The sequence below is a fragment of the Sciurus vulgaris genome (genome assembly GCF_902686455.1).
Source record: "Sciurus vulgaris genome assembly, chromosome: 14".
Lineage (NCBI taxonomy): Eukaryota > Metazoa > Chordata > Mammalia > Rodentia > Sciuridae > Sciurus > Sciurus vulgaris.
The window spans coordinates 21,660,474-21,667,302 of NC_136475.1; the positions used below are offsets into that span (position 1 = coordinate 21,660,474).

Genomic DNA, 6,829 nt, shown 5'->3' on the forward strand with positions numbered 1-6,829 from the left:
ATCATGCATGCACTGTGAAGGAACACAAATATATAGAAATACATATTTTATTTTATTTTATATTAATTTATTTTGGTATCAGGAATTGAACCTGGGGCACTTAACCACTGAGCCACATTCCCAGACCTTTTTTGTATTTTACTTAAAGACAGGGTCTTGGTGAGTTGCTTAGGGCCTTGCTAAGTTGCTGAGGCTAGATTTGAACTCACCATCCTCCTGCCTCAGCCTCCCTAGCTGCTGGGATTACCGGTGTGCATCACTGCGCCCTGCCAGATATGTATTTTAAATGTATATACATGCATGTATTACCTATGTCTATATCCATACATAAATATATATATCTGCTTGACTATATATATATACGTGTGTGTGTGTGTTATCCTCAGAAAGGTATTGTTATTCCCACTTTGAAGACAAAGAAACAGAAGTTCAGAGAAGTTAAATAACTTAAAGAAGATCACACAGCAAGTTAAGTAGTAGAACTAGGTTCCTAGAACCTTAGGCCCTTCTTTAGGGCTTGCATGTATAACTATTAAGCTATCCTCTTCCCTCCAAGTTTGATCAAGAGACAGACATTCACATTTTTGTTTTTGTTTTTTTTTTTTTTTGTACTGGGAGATTGATCCCAGGGAACTTTACCACCAAGCTACATCTCCAGTCCTTTGCACTTTTTATTTTGAGACAGGGTCTTGCTAAGTTGCTCAGGCTGGCTTCAAACTTGGCAATCCTCCCGCTTCATCCTCTCAAGTTATCCTCCTGCCTCAGCCTCCTAAATTGCTGGGATTACAGGTGTGCACCACCATTCTTGGAACATTTACATAGTCTCATTAAGATGCACAATGGGTAGGTTAGAGATTTTTACTTTAGACCTTCCTCTTACATTTTAGTCAACTCTTTGGGTCTCTTTCTTTTTTCTCTCAAGTCATTATAACACTTAGCTATACTATACTGTCTATTTTATACAATTATAATAATGGATGTTCAAGCACTTTGAAAAGACAAAAATATACAAATAGAAAATGCTATTGTTATTATAATTATTTTTCCCCAAAACAACATTTTTCTAGTTGATAGAGATGATGAACATTTTTTCCTCCTGTATTTGTTGACTGATCGTATTTCTTCTTCTGTGAAGTGTTCAGTTCCTTTGCCCAATTATTGACTGGATTATTTGTTTTTGTTTTTGGTGTTAATTTTTTTGAATTCTTTATATATCCTGAGATTAATGCTCTCTCTGAGGTGCAGCTGGCAAAGATTTTCTCATGAGGGGCATTTTGTCTGAGTTGAGATGGGAGAGATAAGAGCCTCGGGTATGGGTCATGCTGGCTCTCAGGAGCCTGTAGTGGCTTTTATACTTCATCCCAAGTGCAACAGGAAATCATTAATGGCATGCAAGCTGAGATCTGGCAGGGTCAAAGTTGAAGGTCAAAAGTGATTTCACTGGGGTTGGGGTTGTGGCTCAGTGGTGGAGCTCTTGCCCAGCATGTATGAGGCACTGGGTTCGATCCTCAGCACTACATATCAATAAATAAAATAAAGGTCCATCAGCAACTAAAAAAATCTATATCTATAAATAAAAAATACAGAAGATTTTTTTTTTTGAAAGGACACTAAAGTTTATTCAACCTGTTGGAAAGGATTAAGTCCAAAGTCAATAGAGATCTTTTATTGCACCACTTTAATATCAAATTGACTCTCCAGAACTGTGTTTCTGTGGCTGGATAACTCTTAGATCTTATTCATCAGCCGGCTGAACTGTTCCTTTTTCAGAAACATAAATACCATCCAAAAATTTTCTGATATCTTTGTTTTTCACTGTTGTGGCTTGCTGAATTAAAGCAGCTGAGGGCTGGGGAGACAGCTCAGTTGGTAGGGTGCTTGCCTTGCAAGCATAAGGCCCTGGGTTTGATCCCCAGCACTGCAAATAAATAAATAAATAAATAAATAAATAAATAAAATAAAGCAGCTGAATTTGAAACAAGTTCAATATCACTTCCTTCCAGGATTAATTCATCTTTCTGAGCTTGAGACACTGAGCCAGCAACACCTGTCCTCATATGAACCCTGCGGATATATTTTTCACCCAAGAAATTTTGGATTTCAACAAGAGACCCATTCTCCTGAGTAACAGCGTTGATGGGGACATGAGCGTACACAGACCTCATCTTGTAATGGAAGCGCAGTGTTACACCCTTGATCATGTTCTATACGTGACTACAGATTGTGCGAATAGTGGCCAATTCCTTCCTATTTCCCCACCATTTGTCAGCCCATAGCCTCTTCTTTTTCTTTCCAAGGAGGCCGAGTTCTACATTGATATGATTGAAATCCCTCGGGAGGGTTCCTCTTGGACCCTTCATAATAACTGTATGTCCCTTCAGAGTAATGTCGACCTTTTCTGGTATGTCGACAGTCTGATTGCTGAGAATGGTCTTCATTCTTGCAGTAGATGCGGCAAAGCAAGAATGCTTTTTTTTTAAAAAAAGTGATTTCACTGATGATCTGTGACATTTGGGCTGCGTAAGGGAGCAGTGAGGAAAAGGGTCCTACAGGGTGGCGAGGGAACAGCAGGCCATTGGGCTGAGGGGCCTGGGAAGGTGGAGGCGTGGGGCTGCTTAAGACATAGGAAGAGAGGAGGTTTGAATCCGTGAGGAAGGGCAGTGAAGCTTCTGGTCTACACTGAGGTCATGAAAGAAAGTGGGTGACTGTCAAGGAAGATGGTCCCTATGTAGAAGCAGCGAGGACAGGCCAGGATCCGCACTCTGGGGCTGGAAAACATTTTGCCTTTTGACTCCAATTCCACATGGGAGGACTTGGTCTGGTCCATTTAAAATGCTGTCACTCATGGTTTCTGAGGAGGGTGTGATGGATAATTTGGAAGTACAGCTGGAGATGTGAAGGGAGAAAACGGAAAGGCCGGAGCTGACTGAGCTGGGAAGAAGGTTCCAATTCTCAGAAGCTCAAGCTTGTGGGTTCTGAACAGGGCTGACCCCTGCTGGTAAATTCTAGTAGAAGCCCAGGAAGCAGAGCGGTTTGCTGGCCAAGTGGAAGCCAGAGAAGCTGGGCAAGAACTGCAGTCACAGGCAGTGGAGACGGAAAGCTATTTTTACTTAGATATAACATTTTCTTTTTAGAAATGTCTCTGCCCATTTTAGACTCAGAACATCCTCCCACCTAAAGCACCCTTTGTAAATAATGCTCGGCTCATGTTATCAAAGAAAATGCAGAGTGTGAGGAGCTGAGGGAAATGAAGTTCTTCATAAATTGTGGGTTTTTACTTTGTGTGGGGGGTGCTGGGATTGAACCTGGGGTGCTCTGCCACCAAGTCACACACACGGCAAGTTTGATTTTATTTTGCAACAGGGTCTCACAGTTGCCCAGCCTGGCCTTGAACTTGGAATCCGCCTGCTTGCCTCCCTAGTAGCTGGGATTACAGGCGTGCATCACCACACCCAGCTTGGTTATTTTACTTTGTTAATGAAGCACTGATACCGTACATGTAATAAAACAAACAAAATTTAACTGTAAAGCTAGATGAAATTTTAGAAATGTATAAACCCATCACATTACAAATGAAATCGTCATCCAGATTAAAATAGAGAATATTCCGGTAGTCCAGAAACCTCTCTCTTGCCTGTTCATTACTTACCCTCTATCCTGACTTCTGACTTGTAGCATAGATTAGTATCACCTGCTCTTGAACATTAACTAAATGGAATCAAATAGTGTGTCCCCTTCTTTTTTTTTTTTTTTTTCAGTACTGGGGATTGAACCCAGGGCCTTAGTGCATGTGAGACAAGTACTCTATCAACTGAGCTATGTCCCCAGTAGTGGCATCAGATCTGCTATTTTGCTGCCGCCACACAATTCGACAATCTAGATTGCTATCCCGTGAACATCCTCATCGGTCATTGGTTCAATTGCTATTAGCCCACGAAATTCCACTACTTAAGAATAGCTCCCCTGTCATTTTCCCTCCCCTCCCCCTCCCCCTCCCCTCCCCCCCTGTCTCTTTCTGTCTCTCTCCCTCTCTCTCTCTCTCTCTCTCTCTCTCTCTCTCTCTCTCCACTCTGCCAGTCCACTTAATAAAATTTCTTGTGTGAGTTCCCACATCCAGAGTCGTTTCTGGGTGCTTTCACCTAGCCCTGTATTTTGCTTTTTTAACAATATATACTTCAAAATTTACCCATATTGCATATTGTACTAGTTCATTCTTTCTTTAAAAATATCCACTGAGATATGCCAACGTTATTTATCTATCCTGTTGCCAGTGGGCATTTGAGTCAGCCATGGCCATACCTCCGCCTGTCTTCTGTGGACTATTTGTGTGTGCGCACGTGTGTGTAGTGACATAGTGAGTATAAGGCTAGGCTGGAACAGACAGGTCACCTTAAGTAGATGCTATCAAAGGTTTTCCAAAGAGGCACTCCCGCCGGCAGGGTATGATTGTTCCATTTGTTCCATGTGTTTGCTAACAGTTGGTATTGTTAGGTTTCTTGTTGTGTTCTTCATTTTGCTGTGTTTATCCTCTCATGTTCGTCAAGCATGGAGGGAACTTCAAGACAACTCCTTGGCACACACCTGTAATCCCAGCTACTCAAGGGAACGAAGTGGGAGGATCACAAGTTCAAGGCCAGGCTTGGCAATTTAGCAAGATTCTGTCTCAAGATAAAAATAATAATAATAATAAGGGTTGGGAATGTAGCTCAGTGGTAAAGTGTCCCTGTGTGTTCAATTCCAAATGTGGGGAGCAGGGACAGAGAGAGAGAGAGAGAGAGAGAGAGAGAGAGAGAGAGAGAGAGAGAGAGGGAGAGAGAGAGAGAGGGAGAATGCCTTGGAGGCTTTGACATGAGCCCCCTGGACTTTGTGTGATATAGAAATGAGTGCCAAACCCAGTTGAGGAAATTCTCCAGGCCAAAGCAGTCAGTGGAGGCAGAGCCAAGAGGGCCGTGCTAGATGTAGACCACACTCCCGCTGAGGGCAGGACAAAGCAGGTAGCTCTTATGAGCCAAATGTGGATTCAAGGCCCCTCTTGGATAATTCTCTGGAGAAGCTACAGGATCCCAACAGAGGGGTGGCCTGAAAGATGACATGGAGAAATAAAAAATGGTGGTCACTGCCCATCTGGGGACCTGTCACAGGAGAGGCCCACATAGGAATCTCTGTGGATTCAAGGATGGGAATACCCTGCGATGTCCCTTCCCCAGAGGGCCCCTGCACAGGTCTTGCCTGCCAGCGAGATCTCCTCCATCCTGTCGCAGAAGAGGATCTGCAGCCTAGGTGGTGAGACCTGGGAAAGAGGGCAGAGAAAGTGGGAAAGAGACCCCGATATGGACCATACCTACTCCTTCCCAGCCTGAAGCAGCCTTGAGCCAGAAAAAGGGAAAGGAGATTTGTTATGGTTCAGATATGAGGTGTCCTCCCAAAGGTTCTGTTAATGCGGGACTTTTCAGAAGTGGAATGATCAGGTTGTGAGAGCCATGACCTAATCACGCATCCTAGGTTGAATGGACTGATTGGGTGGTGACTGGAGGCAGGTAGGGCATGACTGGAGGAGGTGGGTCACTGTGGTGTCCCCTGGAAGGGTTCGTCTGGTCTGCAGTCCCTTCCTCCTCTCTTTCTCTGCCTCCTAACCTGCCGTGATTTGAGCAGCTTTCCTCTGCTGGGTCTGTTCCCACTGATGTACTGCTTCACCTTGGGCCCAGAACAGTGGAGTCAGCCTTCTATGGATTGAGCCCTCTGAAACCTGAGCTCCAAATAATCTTTCCCTCCTCTAAATTGTTCTTGTCAGGTATTTTAGTCACGGCGACACAAAAGCTGACTAAAACAAGGTTCACATTATGTAAGTGTGCAGAGTTGTCATTAAGATATTCATCTGACTATAAAAGATATTTAAGTTTGTAAAAGTTGTTGTTGTTGTTTGGTACCAGGGATTGAACCCAGGGGCACTTAACCACTGAGCCACATCCCCAGCCCTTTTATTTTTTACTTTGAAACAGAGCCTCACTAAGTTGCTTAGGGCCTCACTAAATTGCTGAAGCTGGCCTTGAACTTGCAATCCTACTGCCTCAGCCTCCTGAGTTCCTAGGATTACAGGCATGTGCCACTGTGCCTGGCCTCTAGTAATCCCAGTGGCTTGGGAGGCTGAGGAAGGAAGATCAGGAGTTCAAATCAGCTTCAGCAACTTAGCAAGGCTTTAAGCAACTTTGGGAGATCCTGTCTTTAAATAAAATATAAAAGGGACAGGGGATATGGCTCAGTGGTTGAGTGCCCCTGGATTCAATCCAAGAAAGAAAGAAAGAAAGAAAGGAAGGAAGGAAGGAAGGAAGGAAGGAAGGAAGGGGGAGGGAGGGAAGGAGGGAAGGAAGGAAGGAAGGAAAGAAAGAATGAAAAAAAAAAAAAAGAAAGAAAAAGAAAAGAAAAGGGTGGGGAGGACAGTTTTACCTTATTCCTATCGCCCTTTCCCCAACCTCAGGGAGCACAAAATGGAAAGTCTCCTTCCGGGAAAAGGAGGGAAGTAAGCTTTGGACTTCGCCTCAGACATTAGCATTGGGCCCTCTCCAGGAAAACACAGTGATGCTCAGGCCTACACAGACTGAGCCTCCAGGCATGTGCCAGTAACAGGCTGGATACTGCACCCCAGATTCCAGGCCTGCCTGACAGACTTTTCTCCAAGCCAGCTCCACAACCAGGCCAGGCTCTGCTGCCTCCTCCAGGTTCCAGACCAGCCCAGAGCCAGGCCTGCTCACACAGTTGCAGACTTCAGGCCCACCCCAGTGAAAGGTCAGCACCCCTAGCTTCATACTGGCAGCCATGGACATAGGCTCCA

General features: G+C 44.3%; 1 pseudogene across 1 annotated transcript; it reads right to left on the minus strand.

Annotated features, from left to right (window-relative positions):
• Positions 1 to 1,659: 1,659 nt before the first annotated feature.
• On the minus strand, positions 1,660 to 2,453 carry LOC306643802 (large ribosomal subunit protein uL6-like; annotated as a pseudogene). The gene is made up of 2 exons: positions 1,920 to 2,453; positions 1,660 to 1,828 (listed from the first exon to the last, which is right to left on the minus strand). The product of its transcript is annotated as a large ribosomal subunit protein uL6-like (transcript).
• Positions 2,454 to 6,829: the final 4,376 nt, after the last annotated feature.